The 10359-nt window shown below is 38.2% G+C and overlaps 27 non-coding genes across 27 annotated transcripts; all 27 read right to left on the reverse strand.

Moving 5' to 3' along the window:
• Positions 1-219: 219 nt before the first annotated feature.
• Positions 220-292, reverse strand: trnam-cau (transfer RNA methionine (anticodon CAU)). Its single transcript has one exon. It is a non-coding gene; the product is annotated as a tRNA-Met (tRNA).
• Positions 293-571: 279 nt separating this feature from the next.
• Positions 572-644, reverse strand: trnam-cau (transfer RNA methionine (anticodon CAU)). Its single transcript has one exon. It is a non-coding gene; the product is annotated as a tRNA-Met (tRNA).
• Positions 645-922: 278 nt separating this feature from the next.
• On the reverse strand, positions 923-995 carry trnam-cau (transfer RNA methionine (anticodon CAU)). Its single transcript has one exon. It is a non-coding gene; the product is annotated as a tRNA-Met (tRNA).
• Positions 996-1275: 280 nt separating this feature from the next.
• On the reverse strand, positions 1276-1348 carry trnam-cau (transfer RNA methionine (anticodon CAU)). Its single transcript has one exon. It is a non-coding gene; the product is annotated as a tRNA-Met (tRNA).
• Positions 1349-1627: 279 nt separating this feature from the next.
• Positions 1628-1700, reverse strand: trnam-cau (transfer RNA methionine (anticodon CAU)). Its single transcript has one exon. It is a non-coding gene; the product is annotated as a tRNA-Met (tRNA).
• Positions 1701-1978: 278 nt separating this feature from the next.
• trnam-cau (transfer RNA methionine (anticodon CAU)) lies at positions 1979-2051 on the reverse strand. Its single transcript has one exon. It is a non-coding gene; the product is annotated as a tRNA-Met (tRNA).
• Positions 2052-2330: 279 nt separating this feature from the next.
• Positions 2331-2403, reverse strand: trnam-cau (transfer RNA methionine (anticodon CAU)). Its single transcript has one exon. It is a non-coding gene; the product is annotated as a tRNA-Met (tRNA).
• A 280-nt stretch (positions 2404-2683) lies between these two features.
• On the reverse strand, positions 2684-2756 carry trnam-cau (transfer RNA methionine (anticodon CAU)). The gene has a single exon. It is a non-coding gene; the product is annotated as a tRNA-Met (tRNA).
• A 281-nt stretch (positions 2757-3037) lies between these two features.
• trnam-cau (transfer RNA methionine (anticodon CAU)) lies at positions 3038-3110 on the reverse strand. Its single transcript has one exon. It is a non-coding gene; the product is annotated as a tRNA-Met (tRNA).
• Positions 3111-3390: 280 nt separating this feature from the next.
• Positions 3391-3463, reverse strand: trnam-cau (transfer RNA methionine (anticodon CAU)). Its single transcript has one exon. It is a non-coding gene; the product is annotated as a tRNA-Met (tRNA).
• Positions 3464-3743: 280 nt separating this feature from the next.
• Positions 3744-3816, reverse strand: trnam-cau (transfer RNA methionine (anticodon CAU)). Its single transcript has one exon. It is a non-coding gene; the product is annotated as a tRNA-Met (tRNA).
• A 279-nt stretch (positions 3817-4095) lies between these two features.
• On the reverse strand, positions 4096-4168 carry trnam-cau (transfer RNA methionine (anticodon CAU)). The gene has a single exon. It is a non-coding gene; the product is annotated as a tRNA-Met (tRNA).
• A 280-nt stretch (positions 4169-4448) lies between these two features.
• Positions 4449-4521, reverse strand: trnam-cau (transfer RNA methionine (anticodon CAU)). Its single transcript has one exon. It is a non-coding gene; the product is annotated as a tRNA-Met (tRNA).
• A 279-nt stretch (positions 4522-4800) lies between these two features.
• On the reverse strand, positions 4801-4873 carry trnam-cau (transfer RNA methionine (anticodon CAU)). The gene has a single exon. It is a non-coding gene; the product is annotated as a tRNA-Met (tRNA).
• Positions 4874-5151: 278 nt separating this feature from the next.
• Positions 5152-5224, reverse strand: trnam-cau (transfer RNA methionine (anticodon CAU)). Its single transcript has one exon. It is a non-coding gene; the product is annotated as a tRNA-Met (tRNA).
• Positions 5225-5503: 279 nt separating this feature from the next.
• trnam-cau (transfer RNA methionine (anticodon CAU)) lies at positions 5504-5576 on the reverse strand. Its single transcript has one exon. It is a non-coding gene; the product is annotated as a tRNA-Met (tRNA).
• A 280-nt stretch (positions 5577-5856) lies between these two features.
• Positions 5857-5929, reverse strand: trnam-cau (transfer RNA methionine (anticodon CAU)). Its single transcript has one exon. It is a non-coding gene; the product is annotated as a tRNA-Met (tRNA).
• Positions 5930-6207: 278 nt separating this feature from the next.
• On the reverse strand, positions 6208-6280 carry trnam-cau (transfer RNA methionine (anticodon CAU)). Its single transcript has one exon. It is a non-coding gene; the product is annotated as a tRNA-Met (tRNA).
• A 280-nt stretch (positions 6281-6560) lies between these two features.
• On the reverse strand, positions 6561-6633 carry trnam-cau (transfer RNA methionine (anticodon CAU)). The gene has a single exon. It is a non-coding gene; the product is annotated as a tRNA-Met (tRNA).
• A 279-nt stretch (positions 6634-6912) lies between these two features.
• On the reverse strand, positions 6913-6985 carry trnam-cau (transfer RNA methionine (anticodon CAU)). Its single transcript has one exon. It is a non-coding gene; the product is annotated as a tRNA-Met (tRNA).
• A 280-nt stretch (positions 6986-7265) lies between these two features.
• trnam-cau (transfer RNA methionine (anticodon CAU)) lies at positions 7266-7338 on the reverse strand. The gene has a single exon. It is a non-coding gene; the product is annotated as a tRNA-Met (tRNA).
• Positions 7339-7617: 279 nt separating this feature from the next.
• Positions 7618-7690, reverse strand: trnam-cau (transfer RNA methionine (anticodon CAU)). Its single transcript has one exon. It is a non-coding gene; the product is annotated as a tRNA-Met (tRNA).
• A 281-nt stretch (positions 7691-7971) lies between these two features.
• On the reverse strand, positions 7972-8044 carry trnam-cau (transfer RNA methionine (anticodon CAU)). Its single transcript has one exon. It is a non-coding gene; the product is annotated as a tRNA-Met (tRNA).
• Positions 8045-8325: 281 nt separating this feature from the next.
• Positions 8326-8398, reverse strand: trnam-cau (transfer RNA methionine (anticodon CAU)). Its single transcript has one exon. It is a non-coding gene; the product is annotated as a tRNA-Met (tRNA).
• Positions 8399-8675: 277 nt separating this feature from the next.
• trnam-cau (transfer RNA methionine (anticodon CAU)) lies at positions 8676-8748 on the reverse strand. Its single transcript has one exon. It is a non-coding gene; the product is annotated as a tRNA-Met (tRNA).
• A 280-nt stretch (positions 8749-9028) lies between these two features.
• trnam-cau (transfer RNA methionine (anticodon CAU)) lies at positions 9029-9101 on the reverse strand. Its single transcript has one exon. It is a non-coding gene; the product is annotated as a tRNA-Met (tRNA).
• Positions 9102-9381: 280 nt separating this feature from the next.
• On the reverse strand, positions 9382-9454 carry trnam-cau (transfer RNA methionine (anticodon CAU)). Its single transcript has one exon. It is a non-coding gene; the product is annotated as a tRNA-Met (tRNA).
• Positions 9455-10359: the final 905 nt, after the last annotated feature.

Consider the following 10359-nt stretch of genomic DNA (forward strand, 5'->3'; position numbering starts at 1 on the left):
GTGATGTTGAAACCACCGTGCCAAAATATATGTATGGTCTGAAATTCTACAACCTGTGAGACAAAAAGATTGATTTCATTCTAAAGTAATACATATCGATATGGACCTTAAGATGTGGTATCCACCTTGACAAAAGTATGTATTGTGTGAAAGTCCAAAACAACAGTGAATTCATTTTCACTTCATCTTCAGCCAACACTGTCTTTTGAAAAGCTTTGCTGCCCCGTGTGAGGATCGAACTCACGACCTTCAGATTATGAGACTGACGCGCTACCTACTGCGCTAACGAGGCCCTTCTTGCAAAAATTTCCAAAAAGAAAAAAATATATTGATACCGAACTTCAGATTTTGACAGTGATGTTGAAACCACCGTGCCAAAATATATGTATGGTCTGAAATTCTACAACCTGTGAGACAAAAAGATTGATTTCATTCTAAAGTAATACATATCGATATGGACCTTAAGATGTGGTATCCACCTTGACAAAAGTATGTATTGTGTGAAAGTCCAAAACAACAGTGAATTCATTTTCACTTCATCTTCAGCCAACACTCTTTTGAAAAGCTTTGCTGCCCCGTGTGAGGATCGAACTCACGACCTTCAGATTATGAGACTGACGCGCTACCTACTGCGCTAACGAGGCCCTTCTTGCAAAAATGTCCAAAAAGAAAAAAATATATTGATACCGAACTTCAGATTTTGACAGTGATGTTGAAACCACCGTGCCAAAATATATGTATGGTCTGAAATTCTACAACCTGTGAGACAAAAAGATTGATTTCATTCTAAAGTAATACATATCGATATGGACCTTAAGATGTGGTATCCACCTTGACAAAAGTATGTATTGTGTGAAAGTCCAAACAACAGTGAATTCATTTTCACTTCATCTTCAGCCAACACTCTTTTGAAAAGCTTTGCTGCCCCGTGTGAGGATCGAACTCACGACCTTCAGATTATGAGACTGACGCGCTACCTACTGCGCTAACGAGGCCCTTCTTGCAAAAATGTCCAAAAAGAAAAAAAATATATTGATACCGAACTTCAGATTTTGACAGTGATGTTGAAACCACCGTGCCAAAATATATGTATGGTCTGAAATTCTACAACCTGTGAGACAAAAAGATTGATTTCATTCTAAAGTAATACATATCGATATGGACCTTAAGATGTGGTATCCACCTTGACAAAAGTATGTATTGTGTGAAAGTCCAAAACGACAGTGAATTCATTTTCACTTCATCTTCAGCCAACACTCTTTTGAAAAGCTTTGCTGCCCCGTGTGAGGATCGAACTCACGACCTTCAGATTATGAGACTGACGCGCTACCTACTGCGCTAACGAGGCCCTTCTTGCAAAAATTTCCAAAAAGAAAAAAATATATTGATACCGAACTTCAGATTTTGACAGTGATGTTGAAACCACCGTGCCAAAATATATGTATGGTCTGAAATTCTACAACCTGTGAGACAAAAAGATTGATTTCATTCTAAAGTAATACATATCGATATGGACCTTAAGATGTGGTATCCACCTTGACAAAAGTATGTATTGTGTGAAAGTCCAAACAGACAGTGAATTCATTTTCACTTCATCTTCAGCCAACACTCTTTTGAAAAGCTTTGCTGCCCCGTGTGAGGATCGAACTCACGACCTTCAGATTATGAGACTGACGCGCTACCTACTGCGCTAACGAGGCCCTTCTTGCAAAAATGTCCAAAAAGAAAAAAATATATTGATACCGAACTTCAGATTTTGACAGTGATGTTGAAACCACCGTGCCAAAATATATGTATGGTCTGAAATTCTACAACCTGTGAGACAAAAAGATTGATTTCATTCTAAAGTAATACATATCGATATGGACCTTAAGATGTGGTATCCACCTTGACAAAAGTATGTATTGTGTGAAAGTCCAAAACAACAGTGAATTCATTTCACTTCATCTTCAGCCAACACTCTTTTGAAAAGCTTTGCTGCCCCGTGTGAGGATCGAACTCACGACCTTCAGATTATGAGACTGACGCGCTACCTACTGCGCTAACGAGGCCCTTCTTGCAAAAATTTCCAAAAAGAAAAAAATATATTGATACCGAACTTCAGATTTTGACAGTGATGTTGAAACCACCGTGCCAAAATATATGTATGGTCTGAAATTCTACAACCTGTGAGACAAAAAGATTGATTTCATTCTAAAGTAATACATATCGATATGGACCTTAAGATGTGGTATCCACCTTGACAAAAGTATGTATTGTGTGAAAGTCCAAAACAACAGTGAATTCATTTTCACTTCATCTTCAGCCAACACTCTTTTGAAAAGCTTTGCTGCCCCGTGTGAGGATCGAACTCACGACCTTCAGATTATGAGACTGACGCGCTACCTACTGCGCTAACGAGGCCCTTCTTGCAAAAATGTCCAAAAAGAAAAAAAATATATTGATACCGAACTTCAGATTTTGACAGTGATGTTGAAACCACCGTGCCAAAATATATGTATGGTCTGAAATTCTACAACCTGTGAGACAAAAAGATTGATTTCATTCTAAAGTAATACATATCGATATGGACCTTAAGATGTGGTATCCACCTTGACAAAAGTATGTATTGTGTGAAAGTCCAAAACAACAGTGAATTCATTTTCACTTCATCTTCAGCCAACACTCTTTTGAAAAGCTTTGCTGCCCCGTGTGAGGATCGAACTCACGACCTTCAGATTATGAGACTGACGCGCTACCTACTGCGCTAACGAGGCCCTTCTTGCAAAAATTTCCAAAAAGAAAAAAATATATTGATACCGAACTTCAGATTTTGACAGTGATGTTGAAACCACCGTGCCAAAATATATGTATGGTCTGAAATTCTACAACCTGTGAGACAAAAAGATTGATTTCATTCTAAAGTAATACATATCGATATGGACCTTAAGATGTGGTATCCACCTTGACAAAAGTATGTATTGTGTGAAAGTCCAAACAACAGATGAATTCATTTTCACTTCATCTTCAGCCAACACTGTCTTTTGAAAAGCTTTGCTGCCCCGTGTGAGGATCGAACTCACGACCTTCAGATTATGAGACTGACGCGCTACCTACTGCGCTAACGAGGCCCTTCTTGCAAAAATTTCCAAAAAGAAAAAAATATATTGATACCGAACTTCAGATTTTGACAGTGATGTTGAAACCACCGTGCCAAAATATATGTATGGTCTGAAATTCTACAACCTGTGAGACAAAAAGATTGATTTCATTCTAAAGTAATACATATCGATATGGACCTTAAGATGTGGTATCCACCTTGACAAAAGTATGTATTGTGTGAAAGTCCAGAACGACAGATGAATTCATTTTCACTTCATCTTCAGCCAACACTCTTTTGAAAAGCTTTGCTGCCCCGTGTGAGGATCGAACTCACGACCTTCAGATTATGAGACTGACGCGCTACCTACTGCGCTAACGAGGCCCTTCTTGCAAAAATTTCCAAAAAGAAAAAAATATATTGATACCGAACTTCAGATTTTGACAGTGATGTTGAAACCACCGTGCCAAAATATATGTATGGTCTGAAATTCTACAACCTGTGAGACAAAAAGATTGATTTCATTCTAAAGTAATACATATCGATATGGACCTTAAGATGTGGTATCCACCTTGACAAAAGTATGTATTGTGTGAAAGTCCAAAACGACAGTGAATTCATTTTCACTTCATCTTCAGCCAACACTTCTTTTGAAAAGCTTTGCTGCCCCGTGTGAGGATCGAACTCACGACCTTCAGATTATGAGACTGACGCGCTACCTACTGCGCTAACGAGGCCCTTCTTGCAAAAATTTCCAAAAAGAAAAAAAATATATTGATACCGAACTTCAGATTTTGACAGTGATGTTGAAACCACCGTGCCAAAATATATGTATGGTCTGAAATTCTACAACCTGTGAGACAAAAAGATTGATTTCATTCTAAAGTAATACATATCGATATGGACCTTAAGATGTGGTATCCACCTTGACAAAAGTATGTATTGTGTGAAAGTCCAAAACAACAGTGAATTCATTTCACTTCATCTTCAGCCAACACTCTTTTGAAAAGCTTTGCTGCCCCGTGTGAGGATCGAACTCACGACCTTCAGATTATGAGACTGACGCGCTACCTACTGCGCTAACGAGGCCCTTCTTGCAAAAATTTCCAAAAAGAAAAAAAATATATTGATACCGAACTTCAGATTTTGACAGTGATGTTGAAACCACCGTGCCAAAATATATGTATGGTCTGAAATTCTACAACCTGTGAGACAAAAAGATTGATTTCATTCTAAAGTAATACATATCGATATGGACCTTAAGATGTGGTATCCACCTTGACAAAAGTATGTATTGTGTGAAAGTCCAAAACGACAGTGAATTCATTTTCACTTCATCTTCAGCCAACACTCTTTTGAAAAGCTTTGCTGCCCCGTGTGAGGATCGAACTCACGACCTTCAGATTATGAGACTGACGCGCTACCTACTGCGCTAACGAGGCCCTTCTTGCAAAAATTTCCAAAAAGAAAAAAATATATTGATACCGAACTTCAGATTTTGACAGTGATGTTGAAACCACCGTGCCAAAATATATGTATGGTCTGAAATTCTACAACCCTGTGAGACAAAAAGATTGATTTCATTCTAAAGTAATACATATCGATATGGACCTTAAGATGTGGTATCCACCTTGACAAAAGTATGTATTGTGTGAAAGTCCAAACAACAGTGAATTCATTTTCACTTCATCTTCAGCCAACACTCTTTTGAAAAGCTTTGCTGCCCCGTGTGAGGATCGAACTCACGACCTTCAGATTATGAGACTGACGCGCTACCTACTGCGCTAACGAGGCCCTTCTTGCAAAAATTTCCAAAAAGAAAAAAATATATTGATACCGAACTTCAGATTTTGACAGTGATGTTGAAACCACCGTGCCAAAATATATGTATGGTCTGAAATTCTACAACCTGTGAGACAAAAAGATTGATTTCATTCTAAAGTAATACATATCGATATGGACCTTAAGATGTGGTATCCACCTTGACAAAAGTATGTATTGTGTGAAAGTCCAAACAACAGTGAATTCATTTTCACTTCATCTTCAGCCAACACTCTTTTGAAAAGCTTTGCTGCCCCGTGTGAGGATCGAACTCACGACCTTCAGATTATGAGACTGACGCGCTACCTACTGCGCTAACGAGGCCCTTCTTGCAAAAATTTCCAAAAAGAAAAAAATATATTGATACCGAACTTCAGATTTTGACAGTGATGTTGAAACCACCGTGCCAAAATATATGTATGGTCTGAAATTCTACAACCTGTGAGACAAAAAGATTGATTTCATTCTAAAGTAATACATATCGATATGGACCTTAAGATGTGGTATCCACCTTGACAAAAGTATGTATTGTGTGAAAGTCCAAAACAACAGTGAATTCATTTTCACTTCATCTTCAGCCAACACTCTTTTGAAAAGCTTTGCTGCCCCGTGTGAGGATCGAACTCACGACCTTCAGATTATGAGACTGACGCGCTACCTACTGCGCTAACGAGGCCCTTCTTGCAAAAATTTCCAAAAAGAAAAAAATATATTGATACCGAACTTCAGATTTTGACAGTGATGTTGAAACCACCGTGCCAAAATATATGTATGGTCTGAAATTCTACAACCTGTGAGACAAAAAGATTGATTTCATTCTAAAGTAATACATATCGATATGGACCTTAAGATGTGGTATCCACCTTGACAAAAGTATGTATTGTGTGAAAGTCCAAAACGACAGTGAATTCATTTTCACTTCATCTTCAGCCAACACTTCTTTTGAAAAGCTTTGCTGCCCCGTGTGAGGATCGAACTCACGACCTTCAGATTATGAGACTGACGCGCTACCTACTGCGCTAACGAGGCCCTTCTTGCAAAAATTTCCAAAAAGAAAAAAATATATTGATACCGAACTTCAGATTTTGACAGTGATGTTGAAACCACCGTGCCAAAATATATGTATGGTCTGAAATTCTACAACCTGTGAGACAAAAAGATTGATTTCATTCTAAAGTAATACATATCGATATGGACCTTAAGATGTGGTATCCACCTTGACAAAAGTATGTATTGTGTGAAAGTCCAAAAGACAGTGAATTCATTTTCACTTCATCTTCAGCCAACACTCTTTTGAAAAGCTTTGCTGCCCCGTGTGAGGATCGAACTCACGACCTTCAGATTATGAGACTGACGCGCTACCTACTGCGCTAACGAGGCCCTTCTTGCAAAAATTTCCAAAAAGAAAAAAATATATTGATACCGAACTTCAGATTTTGACAGTGATGTTGAAACCACCGTGCCAAAATATATGTATGGTCTGAAATTCTACAACCCTGTGAGACAAAAAGATTGATTTCATTCTAAAGTAATACATATCGATATGGACCTTAAGATGTGGTATCCACCTTGACAAAAGTATGTATTGTGTGAAAGTCCAGAACAACAGTGAATTCATTTTCACTTCATCTTCAGCCAACACTCTTTTGAAAAGCTTTGCTGCCCCGTGTGAGGATCGAACTCACGACCTTCAGATTATGAGACTGACGCGCTACCTACTGCGCTAACGAGGCCCTTCTTGCAAAAATTTCCAAAAAGAAAAAAAATATATTGATACCGAACTTCAGATTTTGACAGTGATGTTGAAACCACCGTGCCAAAATATATGTATGGTCTGAAATTCTACAACCTGTGAGACAAAAAGATTGATTTCATTCTAAAGTAATACATATCGATATGGACCTTAAGATGTGGTATCCACCTTGACAAAAGTATGTATTGTGTGAAAGTCCAAAAGACAGTGAATTCATTTTCACTTCATCTTCAGCCAACACTCTTTTGAAAAGCTTTGCTGCCCCGTGTGAGGATCGAACTCACGACCTTCAGATTATGAGACTGACGCGCTACCTACTGCGCTAACGAGGCCCTTCTTGCAAAAATTTCCAAAAAGAAAAAAATATATTGATACCGAACTTCAGATTTTGACAGTGATGTTGAAACCACCGTGCCAAAATATATGTATGGTCTGAAATTCTACAACCTGTGAGACAAAAAGATTGATTTCATTCTAAAGTAATACATATCGATATGGACCTTAAGATGTGGTATCCACCTTGACAAAAGTATGTATTGTGTGAAAGTCCAGAACAACAGTGAATTCATTTTCACTTCATCTTCAGCCAACACTTCTTTTGAAAAGCTTTGCTGCCCCGTGTGAGGATCGAACTCACGACCTTCAGATTATGAGACTGACGCGCTACCTACTGCGCTAACGAGGCCCTTCTTGCAAAAATTTCCAAAAAGAAAAAAATATATTGATACCGAACTTCAGATTTTGACAGTGATGTTGAAACCACCGTGCCAAAATATATGTATGGTCTGAAATTCTACAACCTGTGAGACAAAAAGATTGATTTCATTCTAAAGTAATACATATCGATATGGACCTTAAGATGTGGTATCCACCTTGACAAAAGTATGTATTGTGTGAAAGTCCAAAACAACAGTGAATTCATTTTCACTTCATCTTCAGCCAACACTCTTTTGAAAAGCTTTGCTGCCCCGTGTGAGGATCGAACTCACGACCTTCAGATTATGAGACTGACGCGCTACCTACTGCGCTAACGAGGCCCTTCTTGCAAAAATTTCCAAAAAGAAAAAAATATATTGATACCGAACTTCAGATTTTGACAGTGATGTTGAAACCACCGTGCCAAAATATATGTATGGTCTGAAATTCTACAACCTGTGAGACAAAAAGATTGATTTCATTCTAAAGTAATACATATCGATATGGACCTTAAGATGTGGTATCCACCTTGACAAAAGTATGTATTGTGTGAAAGTCCAAAACGACAGTGAATTCATTTTCACTTCATCTTCAGCCAACACTGTCTTTTGAAAAGCTTTGCTGCCCCGTGTGAGGATCGAACTCACGACCTTCAGATTATGAGACTGACGCGCTACCTACTGCGCTAACGAGGCCCTTCTTGCAAAAATTTCCAAAAAGAAAAAAAATATATTGATACCGAACTTCAGATTTTGACAGTGATGTTGAAACCACCGTGCCAAAATATATGTATGGTCTGAAATTCTACAACCTGTGAGACAAAAAGATTGATTTCATTCTAAAGTAATACATATCGATATGGACCTTAAGATGTGGTATCCACCTTGACAAAAGTATGTATTGTGTGAAAGTCCAGAACGACAGTGAATTCATTTTCACTTCATCTTCAGCCAACACTTCTTTTGAAAAGCTTTGCTGCCCCGTGTGAGGATCGAACTCACGACCTTCAGATTATGAGACTGACGCGCTACCTACTGCGCTAACGAGGCCCTTCTTGCAAAAATTTCCAAAAAGAAAAAAATATATTGATACCGAACTTCAGATTTTGACAGTGATGTTGAAACCACCGTGCCAAAATATATGTATGGTCTGAAATTCTACAACCTGTGAGACAAAAAGATTGATTTCATTCTAAAGTAATACATATCGATATGGACCTTAAGATGTGGTATCCACCTTGACAAAAGTATGTATTGTGTGAAAGTCCAAAAAACAGTGAATTCATTTCACTTCATCTTCAGCCAACACTCTTTTGAAAAGCTTTGCTGCCCCGTGTGAGGATCGAACTCACGACCTTCAGATTATGAGACTGACGCGCTACCTACTGCGCTAACGAGGCCCTTCTTGCAAAAATTTCCAAAAAGAAAAAAAATATATTGATACCGAACTTCAGATTTTGACAGTGATGTTGAAACCACCGTGCCAAAATATATGTATGGTCTGAAATTCTACAACCTGTGAGACAAAAAGATTGATTTCATTCTAAAGTAATACATATCGATATGGACCTTAAGATGTGGTATCCACCTTGACAAAAGTATGTATTGTGTGAAAGTCCAAAACAACAGTGAATTCATTTTCACTTCATCTTCAGCCAACACTCTTTTGAAAAGCTTTGCTGCCCCGTGTGAGGATCGAACTCACGACCTTCAGATTATGAGACTGACGCGCTACCTACTGCGCTAACGAGGCCCTTCTTGCAAAAATTTCCAAAAAGAAAAAAATATATTGATACCGAACTTCAGATTTTGACAGTGATGTTGAAACCACCGTGCCAAAATATATGTATGGTCTGAAATTCTACAACCTGTGAGACAAAAAGATTGATTTCATTCTAAAGTAATACATATCGATATGGACCTTAAGATGTGGTATCCACCTTGACAAAAGTATGTATTGTGTGAAAGTCCAAAACAACAGTGAATTCATTTTCACTTCATCTTCAGCCAACACTTCTTTTGAAAAGCTTTGCTGCCCCGTGTGAGGATCGAACTCACGACCTTCAGATTATGAGACTGACGCGCTACCTACTGCGCTAACGAGGCCCTTCTTGCAAAAATTTCCAAAAAGAAAAAAATATATTGATACCGAACTTCAGATTTTGACAGTGATGTTGAAACCACCGTGCCAAAATATATGTATGGTCTGAAATTCTACAACCTGTGAGACAAAAAGATTGATTTCATTCTAAAGTAATACATATCGATATGGACCTTAAGATGTGGTATCCACCTTGACAAAAGTATGTATTGTGTGAAAGTCCAGAACGACAGTGAATTCATTTTCACTTCATCTTCAGCCAACACTGTCTTTTGAAAAGCTTTGCTGCCCCGTGTGAGGATCGAACTCACGACCTTCAGATTATGAGACTGACGCGCTACCTACTGCGCTAACGAGGCCCTTCTTGCAAAAATTTCCAAAAAGAAAAAAATATATTGATACCGAACTTCAGATTTTGACAGTGATGTTGAAACCACCGTGCCAAAATATATGTATGGTCTGAAATTCTACAACCCTGTGAGACAAAAAGATTGATTTCATTCTAAAGTAATACATATCGATATGGACCTTAAGATGTGGTATCCACCTTGACAAAAGTATGTATTGTGTGAAAGTCCAGAACGACAGATGAATTCATTTTCACTTCATCTTCAGCCAACACTGTCTTTTGAAAAGCTTTGCTGCCCCGTGTGAGGATCGAACTCACGACCTTCAGATTATGAGACTGACGCGCTACCTACTGCGCTAACGAGGCCCTTCTTGCAAAAATTTCCAAAAAGAAAAAAAATATATTGATACCGAACTTCAGATTTTGACAGTGATGTTGAAACCACCGTGCCAAAATATATGTATGGTCTGAAATTCTACAACCTGTGAGACAAAAAGATTGATTTCATTCTAAAGTAATACATATCGATATGGACCTTAAGATGTGGTATCCACCTTGACA

This window comes from Oncorhynchus kisutch, unplaced genomic scaffold (genome assembly GCF_002021735.2).
Source record: "Oncorhynchus kisutch isolate 150728-3 unplaced genomic scaffold, Okis_V2 scaffold1980, whole genome shotgun sequence".
NCBI classification, from domain to species: domain Eukaryota; kingdom Metazoa; phylum Chordata; class Actinopteri; order Salmoniformes; family Salmonidae; genus Oncorhynchus; species Oncorhynchus kisutch.